The 16566-nt window shown below is 34.6% G+C and overlaps 1 protein-coding gene across 2 annotated transcripts in view; it reads left to right on the top strand.

Annotated features, from left to right (window-relative positions):
* Positions 1-16566, top strand: part of LOC123566418 (RGS domain-containing serine/threonine-protein kinase A-like) — a 48435-nt gene that overhangs the window by 20500 nt on the left and 11369 nt on the right. The gene's annotated exons all lie outside the window — the stretch shown is intronic.

Below are 16566 nucleotides of genomic sequence, written 5' to 3'. Positions count from 1 at the left end.
TGAAAATCTTCAAAAATTTTCTAAAAATAAACCAGAAGGCCTAGATCTTAGATATTTTACATGTAGCATTGCCTAATAGACTTCTACAAAATTTATTCAAATTATGACCCCCGGGATCAAATTGGCTCCGCCCCATGGGGTTACTTGATTGTACATAGAAAAATCTTCAAAATTTTCTTAAAAAAATACCCCAGAAGGCCTAGAGATTACATATCTGACATGTAGCATTGCCTAGTGGACCTCTACAAAATTTGTTCAAATCTTGAACCCCAAGGGTCAAATTGACCTAGCTCAGGGTTACTTGATCGTGCATAGGGAAGTCTTCATAAATTTGCTGAAAATAAACCAGAAGGCCTAGATCTTAAAGCTTTAGCTAAGAAATTTGTTCAAGCAAGCAACTCTACTCAGGTGAGTGATATAGGGCCATCATGGCCCTCTTGTTTTTTTTGTTTTTTTTTGAGGGAGTGGGGGGTGTCAAACGTCAAGGTCACAGTGACCTATAGACACAAACAGTTTTCACTGTAAAACTCTTAGGCCTACTGCCTTCTAACTTCATATGATGACATTTCTAAACATCTTTAGGGTTACATGTCGAAGGTCAAGGCAACAGTGACTTTGAGAATGAATTTTTTTTTCCATTCAGTAAGTAAAAACACTTCAGCCTACATGCCTGGATTCAAACACATCAGCCACTTGCAGTTGTTTATATGATATTGTATTTTATTATGTAAACAATTAAGTGGCAATTTGTGACCACAATTTGTGACCACAATTTGTGACGTTATGCCCTTCCCACTCATTAAGATATATTTAGATATCACATCTCCATATTATAATATAGCACGTGTGGGTAGGGTGTTTACTTAATGTGTTGGTTTGTTAAATGATGATGCAACATAGATGCGATGTGGGATCAAAAACTGATATTTTATTGGCAAATGTTGGTCTATAGGGCTTACTGTTACTCTACATTAAAACTGAAATGCTACACTACCTGATCTCCGATCATATTGTTACCATGGCAACCAACGGAAACAATCTCTAGAATATTGTCACAAACTATTTTATTGTTTTTATTCAAACTTCATTGAGCATTTTACCTTCATAAAGGAATTGTTGCAGTGTATTGTGTTATACTGGAAGTATTTGAGAAATATTTTTTTTTATTTTTTTATTTTTTGACAAAAATGTTGAAGCTTATTTGAGTAAGTATATTCTTCATAAGATATTTTAGAGCAATTTGAGGATGGGTGTGGCCATTCTGTTTTACCATGATGTTCATTTTCCTAGATGTTTTATTTTCATGTTTTAAGTGTGACTATGGAGTGAATTAATGCATGTTGTCATTATTGTCCTATAATTAAATCTGCAATTTGTCAAATTGGCGGAAGAGCTCTCCGAGCGCCAAAACAGCAGATGTTATTGAGTCATTGTGAAAAATGACATATCATTATATGATCCATACCTGTCAAGACACAGGCATTGCGCGTGTGTCACACGCATTTCGGCCTTAGATCACACTCACACGCCTACTATTCAGGGTCACACCCATTTTAAAGCAATAAAGCAATCAATTGTTTTTTCGTAGAAAATTATTGAATCAAACATGCGAGGCGACGTTGACACAGTGTTTTCATACCATATAATACAGCTTTTACATTCACCGATGCAACGTGTTATTTCTATCGCATGAATAAATGTCACAAAAAGTAAACATGGAGGGAGACTATTCAAAACCATATCTATTTTGTGTTAAAAATCTAAATTTTCCATGTGAGGGCATTTCCGGCTTTTAGGGATCATCGCCCTCACGAGGGACAACCTTTCCTTCGAACCCCGATCACACTCATGGCCTTAGTGGAGCTATGCATGATCGGATTTAAATCGACCATAAGGCTCTTGGCTGGAAACAGTTTACCAAGCATTGGTATTTATATAAATTTTTGAAAAACTGCTGTGGCATGGATTTCTTCAGAAAGGAGGTGTTGAGAGTGATTTATATTATTTTTTCCATTGCTACACTCATCCAGAAATAAAGCATTAATTTTCTTGATTAAACAATGAATAGGAAAAAGAAAACAACACTAATGACAGTTTCAAAGAATGCACTGTGTAACTGATCTTTAATTTAAATTATCACAACAGTGGTATGAATTTGTAAAATATATTATTTAGATATAGAATAAATATTTAGTATTAAACAGCTGTTTGAATATGTGTATGAAAAACCACATGTATGAAATTTAGTAGAAAATCTAAATAGGATCAGAAAACCCGCCCACTTAGCTCAGTAGGTAAGAGTGTTGGTCTGCGGATCTCGGGGTCGCGAGTTCAATCCTCGGGCGGGACATATGTTCTCTGTGACTATTTGATAAACAACATTGTGTCTGAAATCATTAGTCCTTCACCTCTGATTCATGTGGGGAAGTTGGCAGTTATTTGCGGAGAACAGGTTTGTACTGGTAAAGAATCCAGGAACACTGGTTAGGTTAACTGCCCGCTGTTACATGACTGAAATACTGTTGAAAAACGGCGTTAAACCCGCCCCCCCCCCCCCCAAAAAAAAACAAAAAAACAAATAGGATCAGAAAACTTATATCAATATACACTATATATGTAAGTATTATTATATATTTATATCTGGCCTCGCTTCTATGAAATTTAAGAAAATTTATCGCACAAAAGACCTTCTATCAGTAATGCCTGTCGACTGATTTGACAATTATTATAATGATACCTACACTAACCCAACTAATTTTGCGCCACACCTTTTATTCCTGTTTATTGATTTCTTAAATACTTTTAAAGGCCCGATAATGGAGCTTTCCTTTCTAAGCAGTTGATGAGCTTCAGTGCCATTCTGTCTTTGAAACCTGCTGAATCCTTTGAGACCTGCTGCTGTTCTTAGCAGCTGACTTGCTTGAATGCTCATCTTGTACCAGAAAGTAAGCAACTGATGAGCTTCAATGCTTCCTGTTTGTGCCTACTTCAAGGAGTCGCAGAAGCTGTGGAGATTGAATGTCCTTCTGGTCCTTCAGACCTGCTGCAAGGAACCTAAGGCCTAAAAAAAAATCTTTTGTTTCCAGTAACATGCTAAAAAAAATTAGGGTAGGTAGGTCGGAAAAAATTTTTTTTTTTTTTTTGAATTTTTTTCATTAAGAGACTTTTCAGAAATAATTTTTATGTCAAAAAATGAATACAAATAAGGGGGTTATGCCTTTAGAGCATCAGTAAATTGATTTTTAACATCACTGACCATGTTTAAAGCATAAAAAGTGAAGTTTTGCAACTTTTTGTTAAAAAGTTGAAACAAATATTCTCCAAGGCCATAAAAACATTTAGGGTCTGGCCAAAAATTTAGGGTAGGTCGGGATACCGGAAACAAACAATTCTTTGTTTTACGCCTAAACAGCTGGGCAGCTTGAATGCCATTCCTTTTGTTGGGGTCTGCTGCAAGGAGTAGCTGAGTGCATTTCCATATACACAGCTGAGGAGCTTTAGACTCCTGCAGAATTTTGTTAATTTAGCAGCTTGTTATGAAAAGTAGGAGTTTCAATGTTTTCAGTTGAGAAGAACCTTTGATAACATCTGTTACTATGATTCTCAATTATATATGTTGCACATCTGAGTAATTTTCTAAAGTGAAAATGGGAGAACACATTATGGATTTGTCATATTATTATGTAAAAGGCTGTATTTTGTTTAATGTGTAGAAATGTCATATCCCTACAAGTATCCACTTTATTCTGTGGAGTTATACAGGTCTGTTTCAAAATTTTGCTGTATTAAGATTTTTTGTTAGATATTTTTATGCCTCTCTTCCAAGAAGGAGGGGTATAATGTTTTGCAGATGTCTGTCTGTCGGTTGGTATGAAGACCAATTGGTTTCCAGATGATAACTCAATAACGCTTGGGCCTAGGATCATGAAAGTTGAAAGGGAGGTTGATCATGACCAGCAGATGACCCCTATTGATTTTGAGGTCAGTAGGTCAAAGGTCAAGGTCACTGACCCAGAACTGTTAAACACTTTCCTGATGATGACTCAAGAATGTTTGGGCCTAGGATAATGAAAGTTTAATAGGGAGGTTGATCATGACCAGCAGATGGCCCGTATTGATTATGAGGTCAGTAGGTCAAAGTGACCCGGAACAGTTAAATGGTTTCTGGATGATAACTCAAGAGCGCTTGGGCCTAGGATAATGAAACTTGATAGGATGGTTGGTCATGACCTGCAGATGACCCCTATTGATTTTGAGGTCAGTAGGTCAAAGGTCAAGGTCACAGTGACCCAGAACAGTTAAACCGTTTCCGGATGATAACTTGAGAACGCTTAGGCCTAGGATCACGAAACTTGATAGGGAGGTTGATCCTGACCAGCAGATGACCCCTATTGATTTTGAGATCACATGGGTCAAAGGTCAAGGTCACAGTGCACAGTGACCTAATAATTTCTGTTCCCTGTGCAGTTACTGAATTAATCAAGGGGGGCATTTCATGTTCTACGAGCTCTTGTTTCCCACAGTTTTACCTCAGTATTGCTTCATTGTTAAGTACGCACTAATGCTTAGATATCTTTTCACTAAGAGGCTAAACCTTTTTCTGTTAATGTTCATTGATGACTTCCTCAACTAAAATGTTTTCGATGATATGTTTAATGTTTCTGTTAATGATTTTAATTCAAATATATGTGTAAAAAAGGAGCAAGAACTCTAAACTGTAAAAATGCATCTTTCATTACTAGGTTTACTGAACTTGTGTGTCAGATCTTTAATATGTAAACAAGCTGTATTGAACATTTACTTAAAGCATTCTTGTAGACTGATTCTGAAGTGGTTCTGCTCCCTGAAACAATGTTTTGTGCGATACAAGTTATCCATAAAAAGAGGTTCTAAGTCAGCGTGGTGTAACTGAGGTATGGAATTGCATTTGCAGTGGGCAGTTGTACAAAGCTTTCTATGTTTATAACGCTTTCATTTTGATAAAATGAGCCATGCCATGGGAAAACCAACATAGTGGGTGTGCGACCAGCATGGATCCAGACCAGCCTGCGCATCCGCGCAGTCTGGTCAGGATCCATGCTATTCGCTAACAGTTTCTCCAATTCCAATAGGCTTTAAAAGCGAACAGCATGGAGCCTGACCAGACTGCGCGGATGCGCAGGCTGGTCTGGATCCATGCTGGTCGCACACCCACTATGTTGGTTTTTCCATGGCACGGCTCAAATGATGATGCATTACATTTTGTATTAATTTAAAGCCTGAAAAGCTATAATGGATATAATTATATACTGGACAAAACTGCTAACCCACCATTTGTTATTTTTTTATATATTGAAAAATAATGAAAATACTCTTTTGAAATTTTGAGCATACATGTATTATGCTTAGAACAATATCTTGTTGATAACTTTTCACACTTTCAGTAAACTTATACTTTGCCGTCGTATAAATTGACTCAGATGGCTTCAGACTATTTATTTAAAGTCACCAAAATGTCTAGAATTTACAAAATCGGCAAAAAAAAAACATTTTGGAGAGAAGAAAATGACAACAAAATACAAAATTAATGTAGTGTTGTTTTGCCCATTGTAAAAGGGCATTTAATATTTGTATGCTAAACGTTAACCATTTTCAAGCAAAAAATCACTGTTTATATCTCTATGTTCTTGTAAATGGTATTTTCTTCTTTTCTTAAAACACATCTTTAATAAATGTATTTTTATGACTTAAAAATGGGGGTGTGGTAATAAAATGATTACAATTAAATTGTAATCATTCTGTTACCACGCCCCAAATTACATCATCATGTGATTCATAGTATGTTATTGGTAACATTGATCAAAGTGACTTCTTAATCTCAAAAATGTACTCGTAGTACTTTTAACCCTTAGCCTGCTGGCGGCAGATGATTCTGCCTTTGCGACCAGTGCAGACCAAGATCAGCCTGCACATCCGTGCAGTCTGATCATGGTCTGCACTGTTCGCTATTCAGTCAGTAAATTTTCAGTGCAAACCCCTTTAAAAAATAAATGGTACTGTCCAAATTGAAAGATGGACCAGTCCATTATAGAAATATAGCAGGGTAAGGGTTAAAGAAATTTGTAAAATAGCAAATGGTGCATTATATCTTCTGTTCAGTGTGTTAAAGGGACTGGCCTCCAGATCATTTGACAACCAAAAGGAATATAGTTTATTTAATAGATATCTGGAAATAAATGCTATATTTCTTAAGAAGGCTTTAAAACTTAATTACTGACAAACTGTATGTTACGGAAACCCATGAGAATTTGCTGTTTTTACTACTTTTTACGATGAAAATCGAAAAGCGTTTGTAACGCTTTACACCAGGTAAACTGTCTTGATTATCTTTATTTTGAGGTCATAATTTACTGATTCCGCTATAGCACTATTGGTTACGACAACGGGAAAATGTCTTTATTGCCGCGGAGGTCCGGGGTTTGATTCCTGACGCAGTCATCTTTTTTTTCCTGATTTGGAATTTTTAAAATATTTTAGAAACAAAAACTCATATTCTAATGTTCATAATATGACTAAACTTCGGCGATTGACGAGTATAGTCGCGGCACTGATATCATGTTGATGGCTTCACATACCTGTTAATTTTTGATAATCTTGACAAAAGCAAAATTAATTTGCCTACTGGCTATTATTTCTTAGATGTTATGATTATTGATTGTGCTAATAATTAGTTTCTTTGAAAGAAAGATATTTTTTTAGCCAAATCTGGAGGTCAGTGCCTTTAAAATTAACAAAGTAATCCATTGATGGATCTTCAACAAATTGAAACAAAATTTATAGATCACAGTAGGGTGGTAGAGCAAGTAGATCTTTCATCAGGATCTCTTTAGTTACTAGATAGTTACTGCCCTTTGATTGTTTTAGAATTTATAAATTTCCACAAAACAAAGTAACCCATTGATGGATCTTCATGAAACTTAATACAAATATAGATCACTAAAGGGCAGAGTTGTTCCCCTTGATCTGGTAAAAATTAGGAACCAGCAAACCATGGAACAGTCCTTTAATCTAAAAATTGAATATCTTTCAAAATAGAATCCCTCATTCACAAAAACAACCTATTCAGTCAGGGATATAAATTCACCGAATTTGCTTGCTTATATTGAACTTTATTTTAACCACAGTTTCTGGTACTTTACTTAGATCAGTCATTTTTTATGATTTAATAAGTCCTTTCTATTTCACGCATACCTCAACTACAAAGAGATTTGACTTGAATTTCTGGAACATTCATGCAGTGCTTGAAAGAAAAGTTAATGCCATGTAAGGTTAGGATAAAAGACAACAGTTACTGATATCAGATTACTCTCCCACACATCGGTCAAATATTACAATACATTTTCATATCTAGTCAATGCTGATAAAGGAGTGTAATATCAGATGTTTTTGCAATAAGAGTAAGGATTACAGACCTTCATTGTAAGATTTTTTAGTGTATTCCTTTCCACAGAACAATTAAATTTCGTTACAGAAAAAAATTATTCTAGTTGTACATGGTCAAATTATTTTGTTTTCAATTTTGAAGCAATGATTTGATAAAAATCTGTTTACTTTAAAAGATTTTGATTGGAAATAACACAAATCCACTGACTGTTGTTCACAACACTAAAGCAATTGCTTTCTTTTGACGGGTTTTTATTAAAATGTCCACCTATGTAGCGATACCATTTTCAGTTACATCTTAAAAGCTATGAAATAACCTGTACTGTAGTTACAAATGCTTATAATTGCCTATATATGTTTTTGGAATTCTTAGTTTGCAAAGACATCAAGGTAATGAGCAAAAAAAACAACATTCTTTTTATGTTATCCTGTTTCACTAAGGCCTAACAAAAAAAATGTTTGTTTCCGATAACATGCTAAAAAAAAATTAGGGTAGGTAGATCGGTATTTTTCTATTTTATTTTTTATACTGTTTTTTATTAAATGGGACTTCGGAAAATATTTTTGTGTCAAAAAATTAATACAAATAAGGGGGTTATGCCTTTAGAGCATCGGTAAGTTGATTTCTAACATCGCTGACCATGTTTAAAGCATAAAAAGTGCAGTTTTGCAACTTTTTGTTTTAAAAGTTGAAAAAAAAAAAATTCAACAAGGCCATAAAAACATTTAGGGTCGGCCAAAAAATTTACGGTAGGTCTGGATACCGGAAACAAACACTTTTTTTTTAGGCCTAAGAAACCTGAAATGAAAAGTGTCACCAAACAAATGAATACCTGGTTGCTGTGCTTAAATACTGCTGGAAGAATGTAAGTCAATGATGCCTTGTTATCATTATATGCTTGTTTATAATAAGATTGCTGTGTGTTGAAGAAAGCTTACACTTAAAAGCAATTCAGTATCCATTGTTTACTGCCGTGTCCATTAGGCGGGAAGTAAACTGTCACCCTGTATCCTCGTTATCTAACAGAACTGCGAGGATGCTTGCTTTATCGTTTCATTAGCTAATGAGGAATTCGGTAAATAAAGGCAAAATCCCAAATATAGTATATAGATGCGAAAAAATATTTGAAGAGGATTTAAGTGCATAAACAAGTTTTTAATTTACCATGTAAATGGATGTTGAATAGACTCAACTTTGGCATTAAATGACGACATAAATGAATACATGAATTTAAGTTCTTAATTTTGTTTGCGATCAGTTCTGTTTTAAGAAAAATTGTGAAAATGAACCCTTTTGATTTTTGCTAATAGAGTTTTATAGTAGTTGTGTAATTAAAGAGAAAAGGAAGGAAATAAAAGTAAATCGGTTGCGAGATTGTAAAATTTCAATGACGTCCATTTTCAAGGTAGAAGAGCTTGTTATTCGGAGAAAGTTGAATTATGTTTGGGACAAACAGGTTAGTTTCTCTCTCAATATTTTTACCTGATCTTAAATTCCTTTCAAAGCTTCATGTTAGAAAAAAAAGATGGTCTTTTGAATAATCTTTTATAAAATTATCCCTATAAATTGCAAAAATAATAATCTGAAGTGAGTATTCCAAAATGCTTACAAAAAGATGAACAATTATGAATTAGCATTCTTTGTGGCTTTACTGATATTTGACACAAGTTCTTCACAAAGCCCAGTCTTTATTGCAAACTATATGTTAAAATGAAGATGTCATACTCCAACTGTTATCAAGTAGATATAAAACTCTAATGAAAAAAAAAAATAAATAAAAATAAAATTTGACCGAAATTTATATTTTGACCAAAGTAGCATCAATTCATGGATTTCAACTTTTATATATAAAATGAATTATAGGAATTTTACTTAAAATAGAAAAATACTTTTAAGCAACTGCTTGATTGACATCTCTTTATTTTGATCTATAGCATCATTTTGAGTTTTGTCAATAATTTTTAGATGGTTCCATTTGACCCCGTTTATAGCAGTCACCAGAGCTAAAAATAGAAAAACATTTAAACAACTTCTTCTTGTGAACTGCTTGATGGATCATCACCAAACTTGGTCTAAAGCAGCATTGCATAGACGTTTCTCAGATTTGATGAAATTATTCCATGAAAACCCATTTGGAAATATTAATATTATGTTATGGTTTCTATAAGAAACTCAGGTGAGCAATCTAGGGCAATCACAGCACTTGTTACGCATTTAGTGAAATTAGTTTGAATAAGTTTAACTCTTTTGAAAGGACTTTATCTAAATAAAATCATCTCCTGTTAATGCCATATATGGAATCTGAAGACAACCAGTAGAAGGTCATGTTTAGCCAACCTTTCCGCCTTACTTTCAACATTTTGAAAGTGAAAGTAGAAATGAAAATATCTATATTTAACCTGGGATTCCAGTTTTTGATATGTGATTATTCTGGGTTATAGTTCTACGGCTACGCCCTTGTGTTTTTAGATAATAATTTTACACAAGTGGTCCTTGTGTGACCCTCTACCAATATCTTCCTTTTTGATTCGTCAAAAAACATGTATGCCAGAGGGCGTTGTCACTTTTCCCTATACATGTATCTATATAGTGGAAACTTTAAAAATCTTCTTGTGTGAAACTGCTTGCCCGATTTTAAAATTATTTTACCCAAATCGTCCTTATGTGACCCTCTACCAAGAATGTTCAAATTATTCCGATTCATCAGAAAACATGGCTGCCATGGGGTAGTCCTCTTTCAAAGTTTTTCAAATGTTTCCAGTTCGATTAACATAAATTATGGGTCTTTTTGTTAAAAATAGGCTTTCAGCCATCAGACTTTAAGTCTTTTTCTCTAGAGCTTTGATATTTGGCATATGATATAGGGGTGTGACTCTCTACCATAATTGTCCAAATTATTGCCTTAAAATCAAAAATGGCCATTCCCCTGAGTGTGACATGTACCTACTATAGGCTTATATATAAGAAACTTTGAAAATCTTCATAGCTAGAGCCTTGATATTTGGTGTGTGATATCACAGTTATACTGTCTACTGTAATTGTTCAAATTATTGCCCTAGGTTCAAAAATATGTGTGACATGTTTATAATATAGGCTAACATAGAAGAAACCTAACTCTGTACTTGTACCATTACGTTATACAAACACACTTGAATCCTTGTACTTAGGTGAGCTTTTAGGATTAATGACCCTCTTGTTTCTTTTCGAAGAAATAAAATGATAAAGATATGGCAGAGTCCACACTTCAGAAATAATTCTTGCTCCGGTTTTAAATTTTTTCAAAGCATCATGTAACATTTTGTCAATTGATACCATTTTGAAGATTTTTAACCCAATTTCACAAAAAAACTTAAGTAATTACTTAGTTAAGTCTGTTATTTTAAAATCATGCTATTGCTTAAGCTATTGTTATTTAATGTTGATTTTTTCTATACCAATGTATTTATAGCTTAATTAAACTATGGTTAGTAGTATTTGCCTGTAGTGCTTATTGCAGTCACGCAAATTTGATATTTCGAATTAAGCACGAGGTAGCGAACTTAAGTATTTGCTTAAGTATATTTCTTATTTTTATACTTCATTTTCTGTAAAATTCAGAATTGTTGTGTTTTGATCTATGGAATAGTCATGTACGGGTCTGATATAGATGAAAAAATAAACATTGAAGAGCATAAAGGGCAAAAATAAGCATTTCAAATAACAGACTTAGGTAAGCAATAACTTAAGTTTTTTCGTGAAATTGGGGCCAGGAGTCCAGTCCCAAACACTTGTTAACCCTTACCCTGCTAAATTTGTGAACTTGTCCATCTTTCAGTTTAGATAGTACCATTAACTATTAAAAGGGATGCATACCAAAAAGATACTGACTGAATGGCAAACAGTGCAAATCTTGATCAGACTGCACAGATGTGCAGGTTGGTCATGATCTACACTGGTCGCAAAGGCAGAATCAATCATGTCCAGCATGATAAGGTTTAAGACAAGTTGTCAGATAGGTTCAAATAAAAATAGATTGGTGGAAATAAATATAGCAATATCGGAAATCCTATGAATATCAGATCTTGCATTTTACCCCAGTTACACAAACGGCGTGAATAGCTACATCTAGCCACGGATAGAAACGTAGAAATCCGTATCGATCCGTGCCTGAGCCGTACCTTAAAGTAGTAATCCGTATCAATTCATACCAATCCGTACGGCTCAGGTACGGATCAATATGGATTATTACATTTCTATCCGTGGCTAGACGTTGCCATCCGTGCCGTATGTGTGACTGGGGTATTTAGGAAGATCTAGTACCTTAAAATATGTACCAATAATAGTTAGACCCAGTCATATTCGCACCACTATTTCAGCCCACTGATGATCCGTCATAATTCAGTATTTTAGATGATAGACTTAAAGAAATAAACATTAATGTTTTATGAATTCCTAGAAAAGAAAGTTCTATCTACTGGTAAGTTAATTATGATAGTTTGAGGCTCTAATTATGGAAAATACACAAATTACAGACAAATTACGCGCTTCGTTAATCATTATACTAAGGAGCTTGATTTCGTCATAATCATTGAGCGCTTATTAATTGTAGTTGGATAAAAGATTATAAATACCAGGGCAGAGCCACAAAGAGATGAGAACCTACCTGGCTACCAATGAGTCGAAAAAGTCAATATAGATATATTATAGAATCTGCCTAGCTGCTGGGCGATAATAAATAAGAACATATTACCATATACTACTGGATTCTTGACCTTCTACCACAGTCTGAGTCCTTACTCAAAACATTGAAAAATTTATGTTATATTTCTTATACCAAGCTAGACCGTGCATGCTACACTATCATAGATATATCGGTAGTTAGAATTATTTATCATTTTGTACTTAATTACATTTAACAACTGTTGTTTCTATGATTCTGCTGTAGGGAATTTGTTTCAAACAAGCCGTAGGCAGGAGTATGAATACCATCTGTGATAGCTCTAGTTAGACCCACTTTCCAATTACAGTTGCTGTCTTAGGTCACCAAAGCTCCTTGTTATCTGAAATAGGAATTAGATCTGGAATAACCCATAATGTGAGCATTTGTATGTCTTCATTGATTGAGGTGTTGTTGGGGAAACGTGAAAAAACAATTGATGCATCAGGTGTTATTGATTGAATTAAGTCTCATAGCATAAGTTATAATACTTTTTCTTATTTGTTTCTAAAACAGTTTGTCAAACAGAAAAAAAAGCATTTGTGTTTGGTACAGATTATTGGCTCCCTGTGTGAGATTTTTATATGGGATAAGTGGTCTTTGAGTGTCATCTTCAGATATGTAGCTTTTATTTTGGCCAGAAAGGCTATCATATATATCCATTTTTCAAATGCAAAAAGAAATGCTATGTAATGCGAAAATAAACAAAAGTACAGAAAGTCAGCATGAATGCACCGAAATGAAAATTTTTTTAAGGGAAGCATGCTGAGGCCGTTACGTAAATCTGTTCCTTGCTTCACACTTTCTTTCAGTGGCACTTGAGAATTGGTTAGAAATACAGGAAACAGATATTCCAGTTATAGTTGTTTGAACATTTACTGAACAATAGATTTACAGTTGATAAATTTTAATGAAAGAGATATCGATTCAGTCACTAAGGAATAGGAAACCTTTAATACAGTATATATATTTTCATACACCTTTCTGAAAGACAGGATGTATAATGGGAACGCCCTTGCCTGGCAAGCGGCGTGCACAAACCTTTTCTGGAGCACTTCTTCTTCATACATGGAGGGATTTTGATGTAACTTGGCACAAATGTTCACCACCAAAAGATGTAGTGTCATGAGCAAAAACAAGGTCCCTAGGTCTAAGGTCAAGGACACACTTAGAGGTCAAATGTCAAATTCAAGAATGACTTTATCCAGAGCATTTCTTCTTCATGCATGGACGGATTTTGATGTAACTTGGCACAATTGTTCACCGCCATGAGACGGAGTGTCATTTGCAAGAACCAGGTCCCTAGGTCTAAGGTCAAGGTCACACTTAGAGGTCAAAGGTCAGATACAGGAATGACAACTTTGTCCGGGTCATTTCTTCTTCATGAATGGAAGGATTTTGATGTAACTTGGCATAATTAAGCTTTCAATGGGCATTTTTTTGTGACTATGGCACCCTTGTTTTCATAATAAAGTACTCAAGAGATGATGGGGTGGGGGTGGGGGGCATTGAAACTGGCCGTCTTTCTAGGTCTTTGTTAAAGATCTAGCTGTTCAGATCAGAGTGTAATGAATGTTTTTGTAAATGGTTACATATTGAATGAAAACAATGGACTTTTCAAACAAACAATAGTATCGACAGACCCATAAAACAAATAATGTAAAACTTGTGGCCTATGAGCAGATATAAAAGATGAATGCATTGGCCATGAATTTAAATATGTGACAAAGTGGAGTCCTAATATTTATGGATTAAGGCAAAAAATCAGTTGAATAAAGACATTTAGGAGATTTTTTTATTAAACATTTATAAATGATAATGTTTTTCTATTCCTTATGGAAATGATATACTGTGAAGGAGTTAAAATGTATGATACTGCAAAGTGGGGAGATTTGGTATGCAATTGTTTACATAGTTCTCATTAGTTTCTATTGATAATGATGTGAATTAAAGTAAGTGGAGGATTTTGACTGTGAATGACACGGATACCCGATACTAACACATACGTACTGGGTTTGGAGGATTTTGACTGATACCAACAAAAAAGTTCTTGATTTCGAAGATTTTGACATTTTTCAATGTATAATTGTTGTCTATTAATAGCCAACTGCTGTTGAATACATTACAAGTGTAAAATATCATAAAATAATATTCCATACAAAAAATATTACTGATAAGAGCCATGATAGAGTAAAATAACAAAGGGGAATCATTGTATGAAGAAATGAAGTACAGTCGACATCGTACTTGCGACCACCTCTATTAAGCGATTTTTGTATTAAACGACCGGTCAAAATCCCTCCCGAACATTTCCAGTACATAAATGTATTCCATTAAACGACTTTTTTATTAAACGACCAGCGACCACTTTAATGGAGTCCCGACAGGAAAAATATTTAACAAAAGTATCTATTAAGCAACTTTGTACCAAATTCCTGCCGGGTATTTTTTCACCTGTGTAATTAGCGAATACATTTTGCACCTGCCTGGATGCAATTAACCTTTGTAACAGTCGAACTGACGAACAATCAAGATATAATTTTCAGTTTGTGAAATTTATATACATATATGTGGCATCATGATATATACAGTTATATTAACAGTTAAAAATATCTTTTCTCTTCACTTGACTGAAATTCATTAAGAAACCACTCCATTAAGAGACCACTTTTTAGCAGTCCCTCGGGCGGTCTCTTAATACAATGTCGACTGTAGTTATGGTTCCTGCACATGGCATTTCCTCTCAGAGTCTTCAGTCATTGTATGAAATGTCAACTAATTAACCTCTTGAATAGTTTTTAGTTCACTTGAGCACAAAATACTCATGCTGAGTTATTGTGGTCACTCACTATCAATTGTCTATCCATCCACACTTTTGTTCAAACAACATCTCGTCTGAAACCATGAGGTGGAAGATAATGAAACTTGGCCTGGATGTTCCTTTGGTGGTCTTCTGCCAAAATTATGTTAACGGTTCCACTTGGTTGTACTTGGGGGCCGCCAGAGCTGAAAAAAGAAAAATCATCAAATGACATCTGTTCCTCAACCATTAGCCTTTTTTTTGAAGTAATTTTACACAAATGACCCTTGTGTGACCCTCTACCAAAATTGCTCAGATTTTTCTGATTCATCAAAAAGCATGGTCACACAGAGATGTGGTCACTTTTCCGAATATGTACATAGCGGAAAATTTAAAGATCTTCTTTCATAGTATATTTGAATTAACTCCATGATCACAAAGGACCAGAAAATATTACAACACTGTATCAAATTACAAGGGGACTTTAGCATATTGATCCTTTGCTGTTCTGAACACAGGTGCATGGCCATGACTGAAACTACTACCCCCCTCCCCCTGTACAATCCCCCAAGTCCCTTATGTACATTGAATGTATTCTAAAGTCTTATGTATTTTTATGCCCCCGAAGGGAGGCATATTAGTTTTCAACTGTCCGTCAGTTCGTTAGTTCGTTCGTTCGTCACAACGTTAACTTTTTGCATGAAGGCACATTACTCGCAAACCACTGCACCCAGGACCTTCAAACTTCATGTGCTGATAGTACTTATTGAGTACACAACCCCTCCTACTGACTTTGGGGTCAAAGGTCAAGGTCACCAGGTCAAAGGTCAAGGCGCTGCGGGGGCATTTGTCACCATTAGTGACAGCTCTTGTTTAGAGTATAAAATTTTTGCTGATCCATATAATTCACATCTGTCAATAGTTATGATGTTTGGATTATGTTTAATAAATTTTAGAATTCTGGGGGTTGTAGAGGGAGAGGTGGGTAGTAGTTTCAGTCATCATGCCATGCGCCATGCCCCAGTAGTTCTGAAGACATTTTTGTAACAATGCTCTGGTGATTAGAATAGACAGACAAATCAACTTACATACTTACAGATGAAACACAACAATTTGATTTTATCCTATTATTCTAATAACAGTGGCTTCATCTTCATGATAAAATCAATTTGTAGTTTTTTTGCATAAATATTGTATTTTAACATTAAGTTAAGGCCTCATCCACTTTCTTTTACCTTTTTAATCATTATGATATCATCAAAAGGTGTATTGTTTGTCAACGGAATCAGATTATGAAGTTTTTACTATAATCATGATAAATTCATTAATAAACGAAGTAGCTGTGACATGAAGCCTTATCAAAAGCATTTTCTAGTTGTTTCCATGGTAACCTTTTTAGAAAAAGAAATAGATCGGATCTAGACTAAAACTGATGAAAATTAATGAGTTAATTAATATGTCAGTTTATTAGAGAAGAAAATTTGATAGACGATGCAACAGCTTTCATGATGCTATAGATTTACAACAGCTTTTGCCACATTTGTTCATTTTATAAGAAATAATATGTCTGAGACCGTGATTGTATCATTGAATAAATTCAGATGTGAAGGAATTATATATCACAAGGGCACAGCTAAACAGTAGATT

This window comes from Mercenaria mercenaria, chromosome 8 (genome assembly GCF_021730395.1).
Source record: "Mercenaria mercenaria strain notata chromosome 8, MADL_Memer_1, whole genome shotgun sequence".
Taxonomy (NCBI): domain Eukaryota; kingdom Metazoa; phylum Mollusca; class Bivalvia; order Venerida; family Veneridae; genus Mercenaria; species Mercenaria mercenaria.
The sequence above is the reverse complement of the archived record's forward strand: the minus strand, read 5'-3'. Positions and strand labels throughout refer to the sequence as shown.